Here is a 14880-nt window from a genome sequence, read left to right on the forward strand (position 1 = left end):
CGGAAGTACTTCTGCTTTTGTGGATGAAGAGGGACAGTATGCAAAACTTTTTATTTTTACGAATTAAATAATTTATCAAATGCAGTTGTGTACTAAAATTGGAATTGATAATTTCATAATAATTTCCTTTTCCATATTTCAATAAAGAACAATTAAAGTGCGTTCGATACTGTTTATTTACTATTACAAAGCTATTAAAATATTTTAAAAACTTGTTATTTTTCAGAGATATCAATTCACATTTTCCACAGAATATACCAACAGTACCATGTTATGTTACCGGTGTGGATCGTTTGACCTTAAATCAAGTAAAGGGAGAGAAAAAGGATGTTCACAGTGGTATTGATCAATGGTACAAACAGGCTGTCTTGACGGTAAAAACAAAATACTGTCTGTACAATTTCATAAAATAGTTTACATTATTTATTTTACATTATTATATTCAGTTCAAACTCTCCATGTCGTATTAGTACTGAGTATATATCAACCTCATGTTTTCAGTATATTCAATCAGTACAGTATTACAAAATAATGTACTGGTTTAATGTATTGAATACATGAGGTTGTTGTACCCGACATTACTTCTATTTCAATTAATTTATATTTCATATACACTCAACTCATCCTGTTAATCAGAAGTCAGCACTGTACAATTTATTATTCTTAAATTAGATTAAACACACGGTTATCTACTAGCTCAGCTACTATGGCCTCAGTGGCCCCACTTGTACCACCATTTCATTTTTAGGGGAACGACACATTCTGTTTCGGTCAACAAAACATACGTCTGGGGTGCCATGTGATGTTGGGCCAACACTATTCCTTCTCTGCATAGCATATCCGAGAAATATCCAAAGCGAAATGTTTGCTGATGAAAGAATTATTTGTAGCGAGATCTTGTCCACAAACCATTATATTCTCCAGCAAGATCTGGACCTACTAACGATAATGTTGTATGTTTTACAAGATATATGGCCTTCATACGTTTTAGGATAATTACCAATATTGAAATACTATCTTCCTGATGTATTTATTTACTACTAAAACTTTCCTTCTGCCCACGCACCATCAAATATAGAACCAGTTATCAGCAATTGTATCCGTCTTTCATGAAGACTTGTAGTCGTTGTCTTGTATACGTTTTTCACGCTGCTGCTCTAGCCCGCTACGTCACAAGAGATGACTCATTTATTAGATGAAACCAAACAGCAGTTATAGTACTAGACACTGACATTTTTGCGAAAAAGGATTCTCGACTATAATTTATAGGTACCAGCTGCTGGACCCAAAAAACGTCTGGGAAAAGAGTCTAACGGTTGAACGACAAATCCCAAAGCATTTCTGGTATTTATGAGTCCCATGATATTATATGTCAGATAATTAATGAATTATTATCAAAACATTCCATGAAAGTTTGTTTGTAATATGGTTACTTCACACTTGAAGTATCTAGGCGTGATGAAGTGACCCCCAGACTTGACCTTAGCAATAAATAAACTAGATTGAGTCTGTGTTTAATATCAAAGTTATTCACTTCTGTAACAAAATTCACATACAAAAAAGAGAAAAGAAACGTTTGATTATAACTCAAAAACCATTGTCTGGCAGACAATTTAAGTATTTTTTGCTTTAAATTACATTTTTTCAGGTAAAATAACTATTATGTGACATACAGAATGAATATATATATATTTTTCAGAGGGACAATATATCTTAAAAACTGATACATCAATAAGCGAGCAGCGTTTTTTGTAAGAAATATTTCTTGTTTAATTGTACCCTTATTTATCTCAGTTCTCTTGTGACCTTTGTTCATTTGTTTTTGTACATTTTGGATATACTTCACTTAAACTATGTCTATAGGCTACTATCAAACTAATGACACAAAGTGTGATGTGCCCAAACATGGTAGTGGTATGCCAAATATGGTAGTGATATGACATCATTATGTCCATATATGGCTACATCAAATTGTTTATATAGTGTAACTTCGTTTGAGTTGCAAAGAAATCACTGCACCCAGAAAAAAGTAATCATGTATTGCCTTTTTTGTCGCAGTCCAATAAAGAACTGAAAGCTTCTCAACTTGAAGATGAAATGATAACAAGAAAGCAAACAAAAGAACAAGAAAAGGTTAATATTAAAATTAGAAAAACGTTTTGCATCTTTGTTTTGATGATAAAAGGTTTCCTTACTATCTGCTGTAATAAGCCTCATGACTTCAGATTTTCATTGACACATATATTTTGATTTGTTAAAAGACCGACATTGAAAATAGTGAAGATGAGGACAATTCGGGTGATGTGGCTGGTACAAACTTCGAAAGCAAAAGGTGCGTTCGAACTTTTAAATTAAGCAATGATAGGCCTAATAATTTATTGTTGGTACCCTTACTGAAAATTGTGCGTAATTATAGATGATTATTTATTTGATTGTAATGTTAGAGTACAGTCAGTAATTACACAAATAATCAATGTTTATGAGTTTGATGGTGAGAACATTTCATTCGATGAAAGATTGACTTGTATTCTACTATTAGTACAGCAATTAGTAGTAAGTAAAAAATACACTCGTTTGGTCAAATAAAGACATAGACTAGACCTAGAGGTAAAATAACAACACACACTACAATTACCTTTTGATTAATTTCAGACGTGTCACGAAGAGAAAACTGCGTATTCGGGAAGATATACCAAAGTATTTGTGTAATCTCGACCCAAACTCCGCGTACTACGACCCGAAAACGAGATCATTGCCTGGAAATCCATTCAAAGACCCGAACTCGTTGTACTATGACCCGAAAGTGGGATCATTGCCTGGAAATCCACTCGAAGACACAAAATCGGCATACTACGACCTGAACACAAAAATATTGCCTGGAAATCCCTTCAAAGACACAGACAAGCATCCGAATGAGTAAAGCTATCGTTTTCTAGTATTACAATTTAACTTTCTTTGAGATAGTTTTTCTTTTGAAAAAATGGATTACCCCGGATGCTGGTTCAAGCGGATATGCTAGCAAAATGACCAAGAGAGTGTTATAAAAATAATTCAAAAATTAAAGCACTACAGAAATAAGCCGCATGTATAATAAACAGTCTTCTCTATGCTTCGACATATAGAAGTCAACTGGTCGATAACAACTATAAAAGCCTGTTTTTCATTGTAGGCGAATTTATTTGCATGAATAGTAATAAACATTAGTAGTAGTTCATGGGTATTAATCGGATCTATTTCCAAAAATACTATTTCCATGAATTATGAATTATTTATTCGTTAACATAGTCACCTCCAAAATATGCCTCTAAGTCAAAGCAATGGTGATTAAACCCGTCCAAACCACTATACTCAATAATAAGTAAAAACTAGATTTAATTCGTCACTATGACGAATTATAGGTTATATGCATTGATTTAAATAAAGATAATTGATTTTTAAAAGATATATTGATTGATTGATTTTCTCAGAATCTTTAATTATTTATAATATATGATAGGACCTTGCTAACGCGAACACCATAGCCGGTATCACAATCCGATCAAAGATCCATATGCGTATAATGTCATAAACCACATTTGTTGTTACATAATAATAAAGACATAAGTTAATTTTTATCTAGATTTCATTATAAATCATGTGTATAATCTATACACTAAGAAATAAATTTGAACAAACAATACGGATAATAAAAAAAAAAAATCTTATTTCGTTTCCCAAGGTGAGACTCGATCTCGGTACCTTGAATGCCATAGGCACGAGCACAGACCACCGAGCCGTACACAACTGACTAAAAGTTGTAGAAAAATTCCTCCGTGTATTTACTATGCAGTAACCACTTTGATGCAAATAGATTATTACATAACGAAATGAATTATAATTTTTTACTATGATGACATCTTTAAAATGTATACAAATGATGCACTGTCAAACTACATACTTTTAACTTTAATATATGAATTTTTGAAGGAAGAAAGTTAATGTTAAGTTTGTTATTTTGGCCTAAGAAAATGTCATAATTTGTTTGATTGTCGAAATTATGTTTTTTTAATTTAATATGCAATTAATGATGACTTAATCAACTTTTGTTCTCTTAATTTGATAATAAATCATACATATGATACATACACTTCAAGAAAATGAAATAAAAAATAGGTGTTCCCCTGCATTCTGACGATATATATTAATTTTAAAATTTAGCATATTTTCACCATTTTGTTAAGTTATACGTGCGTAGCCAGTCACTTTTGACGTGCTCGTATAACGCAATTTCGAGTTGAAACCTGAATCAAATATGATGATATTATTAAAGAAAGATTGTAAAACAGAAATCGGGCAAAAAGAGTGCGCATTAACGTTTAACGCGCAGTGCGCGTGCAAAAATCTGCGCACTCATGGCAATTTTTTAAACGCTTAAAATTGCCTGAAACGTACTCTAATTTCATCGAAAATAAATTTTGACAATTTTGAACATTTTAAGCGCGCGTACGCAAGCGTTATATGCGCTACGCACGTAATTTAATTGCCATATGATGAAATATGACCTGAAATTTATGAGTACCAAATTTTGTTTAATTGTGATTCATGCTTGTGAAGATATGATTACAAACGTGATTTCGTAAAATCGCGCGTAGACCGCGTAATTTTTGATTACGCATCGTGAAAATATAACCACATCGATTCCTGGCCATGAGGAATATACTCTGAAAACTTGACTTAGCTAGATTAAACTGATGCCAAGATAATGCACGGACAAAATAGTGCTAAGGAAAGAATAAATAAACTAGATTTAATTCGTCACTATGACGAATTATAGGTTATAAGCATTGATTTAAATAAAGATAATTGATTTTTAAAAGATATTTTGATTCATTGATTTTCTCAGATTCTTTAATTATTTATAATATATGATAGGACCTTGCTAACGCGAATACAATAGCCAGTATCACAATCCGATCAAAGATCCCTCTGCGTATAATGTCATAAACCACATTTGCTGTTACATAATAATAAAGACATAAGTTATTTTTTATCTAGATTTCATTATAAATCATGTGTATAATATATACACTAAGAAATAAATTTGAACAAACAATACGGATAATAAAAAAAAAATCTTATTTCGTTTCCCAAGGTGAGACTCGATCTCGGTACCTTGAGTGCCATAGACACGAGCACACACCACCGAGCCATACACAACTGACTAAAAATTGTAGAAAAATTCCTCCGTGTATTTACTATGCAGTAACCACTTTGGTGCAGATAGATTATTACATACCGCAATGAATTATAATTTTTTACTATGATGACATCTCTAAAAATGTACAAAAAGGATGCACTGTCAAACTATATACTTTTAACTTTAATATATGAACTTTTGAAGGAAGAAAGTTAATGTTAAGTTTGTTATTTTGGCCTAAGAAAATGTCATAATTTGTTTGATTGTCGAAATGAATTTTTTTTAATTTAATATGCAATTAATTATGGCTTAATCAACTTTTGTTCCCTTAGTTTAATAATAAATCATACATAAGATACATACACTTCAAGAAAATGAAATAAAAAATATGTGTTCCCAAGCATTCTGACGATCTATATTAATTTTAAAATTTAGCATATTTTCACCATTTTGTTAACTTACACGTGCGTAGCCTGTCACTTTTGACGTGCTCGTATAAGGCAATTACGCGTTGAAAAGTGAATAAAATATGATGATATTATTAAAGAAAGGTTGTACAACCGAAATCGGACAAAAAGAGTGCGCATTAATGTATAACGCGCAGTGCGCGTGCAAAAATCTGCGCACTCATGGCAATTTTTTAAACGCTTAAAATTGCCTGAAACGTACTCTAATTTCATCGAAAATAAATTTTGACAATTTTGAACATTTTAAGCACGCGTACGCAAGCGTTATATGCGCTACGCACGTAATTGTATTGCCATATGATGAAATATGACCTGAAATTTATGAGTACCAAATTTTGTTTAATTGAGAGTCATGCTTGTGAAGATGTGATTACAAACGTGATTTCGTAAAATCGCGCGTAGACCGCGTAATTTTTGATTACGCATCGTGAAAATATAACCACATCGATTCCTGGCCATAAGGAATATACTCTGAAAAATTGACTTAGATAGATGAAACTGATATCAAGATAATTCACGGACAAAATAGTGCTAAGGAAAGAATAAATAAACTAGAACTTAAACTCGTCACTTGAGGACGAGTTTGGTTATCCGCCAGCAACAAAGCGTATCTTGCGTATTCAAGTACTTCCAAGTTATGACTTTTCCAAAAAAAGTAGGCTATTCAAAATTAAAACTGCCCTCTCAGTGTAATAACCAACTAAACCCTTTTAATTAATTGTTTTCCCGTGACGGGACTCGAACCCGGTACCTCTGATACCAAAGTCGGTTGCATTACACATCGAGCCATATGACCACCTGCTGACGAAAATCCGAAGAAAGAGTCCTCGTTCATTCGGTATGTCGTGAACCCCCTCGATGCAAGTTGATTATTACATATCAAACTTAAATCATAAATTTTACTATGATGAAATCTTCAAAAATTTTAAACGCTGATATTTTATGAAAGTACATACTTTCAAGTTTTATATATTAACATGTAAAGAAAAAAGATAAATGTTATGTTTATTGTTTTGCTCTTTGAATAAGTTTATGTTTGTTTGATGATAAATATTTCAAAAATTATATTTAATATGCAAATAATGTAGCCATCAAACACGTTTTAGCATTCAACACTATAATAAATCAGACCTATGATTCATACACTGCAAGAAATTAAAATAAAAAATGGGGGTAACCTTGCATTCTGATGAACTGTGTCATTTTTAAAAGTAGACATATTTTGGAACATTTTCACAATTTGTTGACGTTTTCGTGCGCAACCTGTCATGTTTAACGTGCTCGTAGAACGCCATTTCAAGTTGAAAAGTGAATAAAATAACGTAAAATTGTTAACAGAAGATTTAAAAACACAAATCGTGTAAAAGAAATGCTCATACCTGTTCCCTGCGCCGTGCGCGCGTAAAAATGTGCGCACCAGTGGCAATTTTTTAAACGCTTAAAATGACCTGAATCGTGCTCTAATTTAATCAGAAATTGATTTGAAGCATTTTAAAATTTCAAACGCCATTTACGCGCGCACTTTCTAATGTTACAAATTGCGATAGCGTTAAAAAAGTTAACTATTGATGTGAAGCAAACGTGGCTGAAAATGACGTTAAAAAATATTCATTTGTTTCGAAGTTATAACCAATTTAAGATTTTCAGAAAATCACGCGTAACTTACGCTACGCGGCTCTGACATCGTCAAAAAGCTTGGCTGGACAACTTCAGTAAAATGTCTATATGTTGAACAAGTTACAAAATGTTATGTTAACGCGTTACAGAGAAACAGCGTGCACAAATTAGGAGCATTTTAAAATTTCAAACGCAGTTTACGCGCAGACTTTCTAGTGTTCAAAAATTTGCTGAAGAGCGAAAAAGTTAGCCATTGATGTGAAGAAAACGTGGCTGAAAATTTCGTTAAAAAATATTTATCGGTTTCGAAGTTATGACCGATTTAAGATTTTCAGAAAATCGCGCGTAACTTACGCTACGCGGATCTGACATTGTCAAAAAGCTTCGCAGTACATCTTCAGTTAATTGTCTATATGTTGACCAAGTTACAAAATGTTATGTTAACACGTTCAAGAGAAAACGCGTACACAAAATCGGAGAAAGAAAGAAGAATAATAAAAAAAAAAAGTAACACTACAATAACAAAGGTTATCCGCTTGAGGCGGATAACCAACTAGAACTTAAACTCGTCACTTGAGGACGAGTTTGGTTATCCGCCAGCAACAAAGCGTATCTTGCGTATTCAAGTACTTCCAAGTTATGACTTTTCCAAAAAAAGTAGGCTATTCAAAATTAAAACTGCCCTCTCAGTGTAATAACCAACTAAACCCTTTTAATTAATTGTTTTCCCGTGACGGAACTCGAACCCGGTACCTCTGATACCAAAGTCGGTTGCATTACACATCGAGCCATATGACCACCTGCTGACGAAAATCCGAAGAAAGAGTCCTCGTTCATTCGGTATGTCGTGAACCCCCTCGATGCAAGTTGATTATTACATATCAAACTTAAATCATAAATTTTACTATGATGAAATCTTCAAAAATTTTAAACGCTGATATTTTATGAAAGTACATACTTTCAAGTTTTATATATTAACATGTAAAGAAAAAAGATAAATGTTATGTTTATTGTTTTGCTCTTTGAATAAGTTTATGTTTGTTTGATGATAAATATTTCAAAAATTATATTTAATATGCAAATAATGTAGCCATCAAACACGTTTTAGCATTCAACACTATAATAAATCAGACCTATGATTCATACACTGCAAGAAATTAAAATAAAAAATGGGGGTAACCTTGCATTCTGATGAACTGTGTCATTTTTAAAAGTAGACATATTTTAGAACATTTTCACAATTTGTTGACGTTTTCGTGCGCAACCTGTCATGTTTAACGTGCTCGTAGAACGCCATTTCAAGTTGAAAAGTGAATAAAATAACGTAAAATTGTTAACAGAAGATTTAAAAACACAAATCGTGTAAAAGAAATGCTCATACCTGTTCCCTGCGCCGTGCGCGCGTAAAAATGTGCGCACCAGTGGCAATTTTTTAAACGCTTAAAATGACCTGAATCGTGCTCTAATTTAATCAGAAATTGATTTGAAGCATTTTAAAATTTCAAACGCCATTTACGCGCGCACTTTCTAATGTTACAAATTGCGATAGCGTTAAAAAAGTTAACTATTGATGTGAAGCAAACGTGGCTGAAAATGACGTTAAAAAATATTCATTTGTTTCGAAGTTATAACCAATTTAAGATTTTCAGAAAATCACGCGTAACTTACGCTACGCGGCTCTGACATCGTCAAAAAGCTTGGCTGGACAACTTCAGTAAAATGTCTATATGTTGAACAAGTTACAAAATGTTATGTTAACGCGTTACAGAGAAACAGCGTGCACAAATTAGGAGCATTTTAAAATTTCAAACGCAGTTTACGCGCAGACTTTCTAGTGTTCAAAAATTTGCTGAAGAGCGAAAAAGTTAGCCATTGATGTGAAGAAAACGTGGCTGAAAATTTCGTTAAAAAATATTTATCGGTTTCGAAGTTATGACCGATTTAAGATTTTCAGAAAATCGCGCGTAACTTACGCTACGCGGATCTGACATTGTCAAAAAGCTTCGCAGTACATCTTCAGTTAATTGTCTATATGTTGACCAAGTTACAAAATGTTATGTTAACACGTTCAAGAGAAAACGCGTACACAAAATCGGAGAAAGAAAGAAGAATAATAAAAAAAAAAAGTAACACTACAATAACAAAGGTTATCCGCTTGAGGCGGATAACCAACTAGAACTTAAACTCGTCACTTGAGGACGAGTTTGGTTATCCGCCAGCAACAAAGCGTATCTTGCGTATTCAAGTACTTCCAAGTTATGACTTTTCCAAAAAAAGTAGGCTATTCAAAATTAAAACTGCCCTCTCAGTGTAATAACCAACTAAACCCTTTTAATTAATTGTTTTCCCGTGACGGGACTCGAACCCGGTACCTCTGATACCAAAGTCGGTTGCATTACACATCGAGCCATATGACCACCTGCTGACGAAAATCCGAAGAAAGAGTCCTCGTTCATTCGGTATGTCGTGAACCCCCTCGATGCAAGTTGATTATTACATATCAAACTTAAATCATAAATTTTACTATGATGAAATCTTCAAAAATTTTAAACGCTGATATTTTATGAAAGTACATACTTTCAAGTTTTATATATTAACATGTAAAGAAAAAAGATAAATGTTATGTTTATTGTTTTGCTCTTTGAATAAGTTTATGTTTGTTTGATGATAAATATTTCAAAAATTATATTTAATATGCAAATAATGTAGCCATCAAACACGTTTTAGCATTCAACACTATAATAAATCAGACCTATGATTCATACACTGCAAGAAATTAAAATAAAAAATGGGGGTAACCTTGCATTCTGATGAACTGTGTCATTTTTAAAAGTAGACATATTTTGGAACATTTTCACAATTTGTTGACGTTTTCGTGCGCAACCTGTCATGTTTAACGTGCTCGTAGAACGCCATTTCAAGTTGAAAAGTGAATAAAATAACGTAAAATTGTTAACAGAAGATTTAAAAACACAAATCGTGTAAAAGAAATGCTCATACCTGTTCCCTGCGCCGTGCGCGCGTAAAAATGTGCGCACCAGTGGCAATTTTTTAAACGCTTAAAATGACCTGAATCGTGCTCTAATTTAATCAGAAATTGATTTGAAGCATTTTAAAATTTCAAACGCCATTTACGCGCGCACTTTCTAATGTTACAAATTGCGATAGCGTTAAAAAAGTTAACTATTGATGTGAAGCAAACGTGGCTGAAAATGACGTTAAAAAATATTCATTTGTTTCGAAGTTATAACCAATTTAAGATTTTCAGAAAATCACGCGTAACTTACGCTACGCGGCTCTGACATCGTCAAAAAGCTTGGCTGGACAACTTCAGTAAAATGTCTATATGTTGAACAAGTTACAAAATGTTATGTTAACGCGTTACAGAGAAACAGCGTGCACAAATTAGGAGCATTTTAAAATTTCAAACGCAGTTTACGCGCAGACTTTCTAGTGTTCAAAAATTTGCTGAAGAGCGAAAAAGTTAGCCATTGATGTGAAGAAAACGTGGCTGAAAATTTCGTTAAAAAATATTTATCGGTTTCGAAGTTATGACCGATTTAAGATTTTCAGAAAATCGCGCGTAACTTACGCTACGCGGATCTGACATTGTCAAAAAGCTTCGCAGTACATCTTCAGTTAATTGTCTATATGTTGACCAAGTTACAAAATGTTATGTTAACACGTTCAAGAGAAAACGCGTACACAAAATCGGAGAAAGAAAGAAGAATAATAAAAAAAAAAAGTAACACTACAATAACAAAGGTTATCCGCTTGAGGCGGATAACCAACTAGATTTAATTCGTCACTATGACGAATTATAGGTTATATGCATTGATTTTAATAAAGATAATTGATTTTTAAAAGATATTTTGATTCATTGATTTTCTCAGATTCTTTAATTATTTATAATATATGATAGGACCTTGCTAACGCGAATACAATAGCCGGTATCACAATCCGATCAAAGATCCCTCTGCGTATAATGTCATAAACCACATTTGCTGTTACATAATAATAAAGACATAAGTTATTTTTTATCTAGATTTCATTATAAATCATGTGTATAATATATACACTAAGAAATAAATTTGAACAAACAATACGGATAATAAAAAAAAAATCTTATTTCGTTTCCCAAGGTGAGACTCGATCTCGGTACCTTGAGTGCCATAGACACGAGCACACACCACCGAGCCATACACAACTGTCTAAAAATTGTAGAAAAATTCCTCCGTGTATTTACTATGCAGTAACCACTTTGGTGCAGATAGATTATTACATACCGCAATGAATTATAATTTTTTACTATGATGACATCTCTAAAAATGTACAAAAATGATGCACTGTCAAACTATATACTTTTAACTTTAATATATGAACTTTTGGAGGAAGAAAGTTAATGTTAAGTTTGTTATTTTGGCCTAAGAAAATGTCATAATTTGTTTGATTGTCGAAATGATTTTTTTTTAATTTAATATGCAATTAATTATGGCTTAATCAACTTTTGTTCCCTTAGTTTAATAATAAATCATACATAAGATACATACACTTCAAGAAAATGAAATAAAAAATATGTGTTCCCGAGCATTCTGACGATCTATATTAATTTTAAAATTTAGCATATTTTCACCATTTTGTTAACTTACACGTGCGTAGCCTGTCACTTTTGACGTGCTCGTATAAGGCAATTACGCGTTGAAAAGTGAATAAAATATGATGATATTATTAAAGAAAGGTTGTAAAACCGAAATCGGACAAAAAGAGTGCGCATTAACGTATAACGCGCAGTGCGCGTGCAAAAATCTGCGCACTCATGGCAATTTTTTAAACGCTTAAAATTGCCTGAAACGTACTCTAATTTCATCGAAAATAAATTTTGACAATTTTGAACATTCTAAGCGCGCGTACGCAAGCGTTATATGCGCTACGCACGTAATTGTATTGCCATATGATGAAATATGACCTGAAATTTATGAGTACCAAATTTTGTTTAATTGTGATTCATGCTTGTGAAGATATGATTACAAACGTGATTTCGTAAAATCGCGCCTAGACCGCGTAATTTTTGATTACGCATCGTGAAAATATAACCACATCGATACCTGGCCATGAGGAATATACTCTGAAAACTTGACTTAGCTAGATTAAACTGATGCCAAGATAATGCACGGACAAAATAGTGCTAAGGAAAGAATAAATAAACTAGATTTAATTCGTCACTATGACGAATTATAGGTTATATGCATTGATTTTAATAAAGATAATTGATTTTTAAAAGATATTTTGATTCATTGATTTTCTCAGATTCTTTAATTATTTATAATATATGATAGGACCTTGCTAACGCGAATACAATAGCCGGTATCACAATCCGATCAAAGATCCCTCTGCGTATAATGTCATAAACCACATTTGCTGTTACATAATAATAAAGACATAAGTTATTTTTTATCTAGATTTCATTATAAATCATGTGTATAATATATACACTAAGAAATAAATTTGAACAAACAATACGGATAATAAAAAAAAAAATCTTATTTCGTTTCCCAAGGTGAGACTCGATCTCGGTACCTTGAGTGCCATAGACACGAGCACACACCACCGAGCCATACACAACTGTCTAAAAATTGTAGAAAAATTCCTCCGTGTATTTACTATGCAGTAACCACTTTGGTGCAGATAGATTATTACATACCGCAATGAATTATAATTTTTTACTATGATGACATCTCTAAAAATGTACAAAAATGATGCACTGTCAAACTATATACTTTTAACTTTAATATATGAACTTTTGGAGGAAGAAAGTTAATGTTAAGTTTGTTATTTTGGCCTAAGAAAATGTCATAATTTGTTTGATTGTCGAAATGAATTTTTTTTAATTTAATATGCAATTAATTATGGCTTAATCAACTTTTGTTCCCTTAGTTTAATAATAAATCATACATAAGATACATACACTTCAAGAAAATGAAATAAAAAATATGTGTTCCCGAGCATTCTGACGATCTATATTAATTTTAAAATTTAGCATATTTTCACCATTTTGTTAACTTACACGTGCGTAGCCTGTCACTTTTGACGTGCTCGTATAAGGCAATTACGCGTTGAAAAGTGAATAAAATATGATGATATTATTAAAGAAAGGTTGTAAAACCGAAATCGGACAAAAAGAGTGCGCATTAACGTATAACGCGCAGTGCGCGTGCAAAAATCTGCGCACTCATGGCAATTTTTTAAACGCTTAAAATTGCCTGAAACGTACTCTAATTTCATCGAAAATAAATTTTGACAATTTTGAACATTTTAAGCGCGCGTACGCAAGCGTTATATGCGCTACGCACGTAATTGTATTGCCATATGATGAAATATGACCTGAAATTTATGAGTACCAAATTTTGTTTAATTGTGATTCATGCTTGTGAAGATATGATTACAAACGTGATTTCGTAAAATCGCGCGTAGACCGCGTAATTTTTGATTACGCATCGTGAAAATATAACCACATCGATTCCTGGCCATAAGGAATATACTCTGAAAAATTGACTTAGATAGATGAAACTGATATCAAGATAATTCACGGACAAAATAGTGCTAAGGAAAGAATAAATAAACTAGATTTAATTCGTCACTATGACGAATTATAGGTTATATGCATTGATTTAAATAAAGATAATTGATTTTTAAAAGATATATTGATTGATTGATTTTCTCAGAATCTTTAATTATTTATAATATATGATAGGACCTTGCTAACGCGAACACCATAGCCGGTATCACAATCCGATCAAAGATCCATATGCGTATAATGTCATAAACCACATTTGTTGTTACATAATAATAAAGACATAAGTTAATTTTTATCTAGATTTCATTATAAATCATGTGTATAATCTATACACTAAGAAATAAATTTGAACAAACAATACGGATAATAAAAAAAAATCTTATTTCGTTTCCCAAGGTGAGACTCGATCTCGGTACCTTGAATGCCATAGACACGAGCACAGACCACCGAGCCGTACACAACTGACTAAAGGTTGTAGAAAAATTCCTTCGTGTATTTACTATGCAGTAACCACTTTGATGCAAATAGATTATTACATACCGAAATGAATTATAATTTTTTACTATGATGACATCTTTAAAATGTATACAAATGATGCACTGTCAAACTACATACTTTTAACTTTAATATATGAATTTTTGAAGGAAGAAAGTTAATGTTAAGTTTGTTATTTTGGCCTAATAAAATGTCATAATTTGTTTGATTGTCGAAATTATTTTTTTTTAATTTAATATGCAATTAATGATGACTTAATCAACTTTTGTTCTCTTTATTTGATAATAAATCATACATATGATACATACACTTCAAGAAAATGAAATAAAAAATAGGTGTTCCCCTGCATTCTGACGATATATATTAATTTTAAAATTTAGCATATTTTCACCATTTTGTTAACTTATACGTGCGTAGCCAGTCACTTTTGACGTGCTCGTATAACGCAATTTCGAGTTGAAACCTGAATCAAATATGATGATATTATTAAAGAAAGATTGTAAAACAGAAATCGGGCAAAAAGAGTGCGCATTAACGTTTAACGCGCAGTG

This window comes from Antedon mediterranea, chromosome 10 (assembly GCF_964355755.1).
Source record: "Antedon mediterranea chromosome 10, ecAntMedi1.1, whole genome shotgun sequence".
NCBI classification, from domain to species: Eukaryota; Metazoa; Echinodermata; class Crinoidea; order Comatulida; family Antedonidae; genus Antedon; species Antedon mediterranea.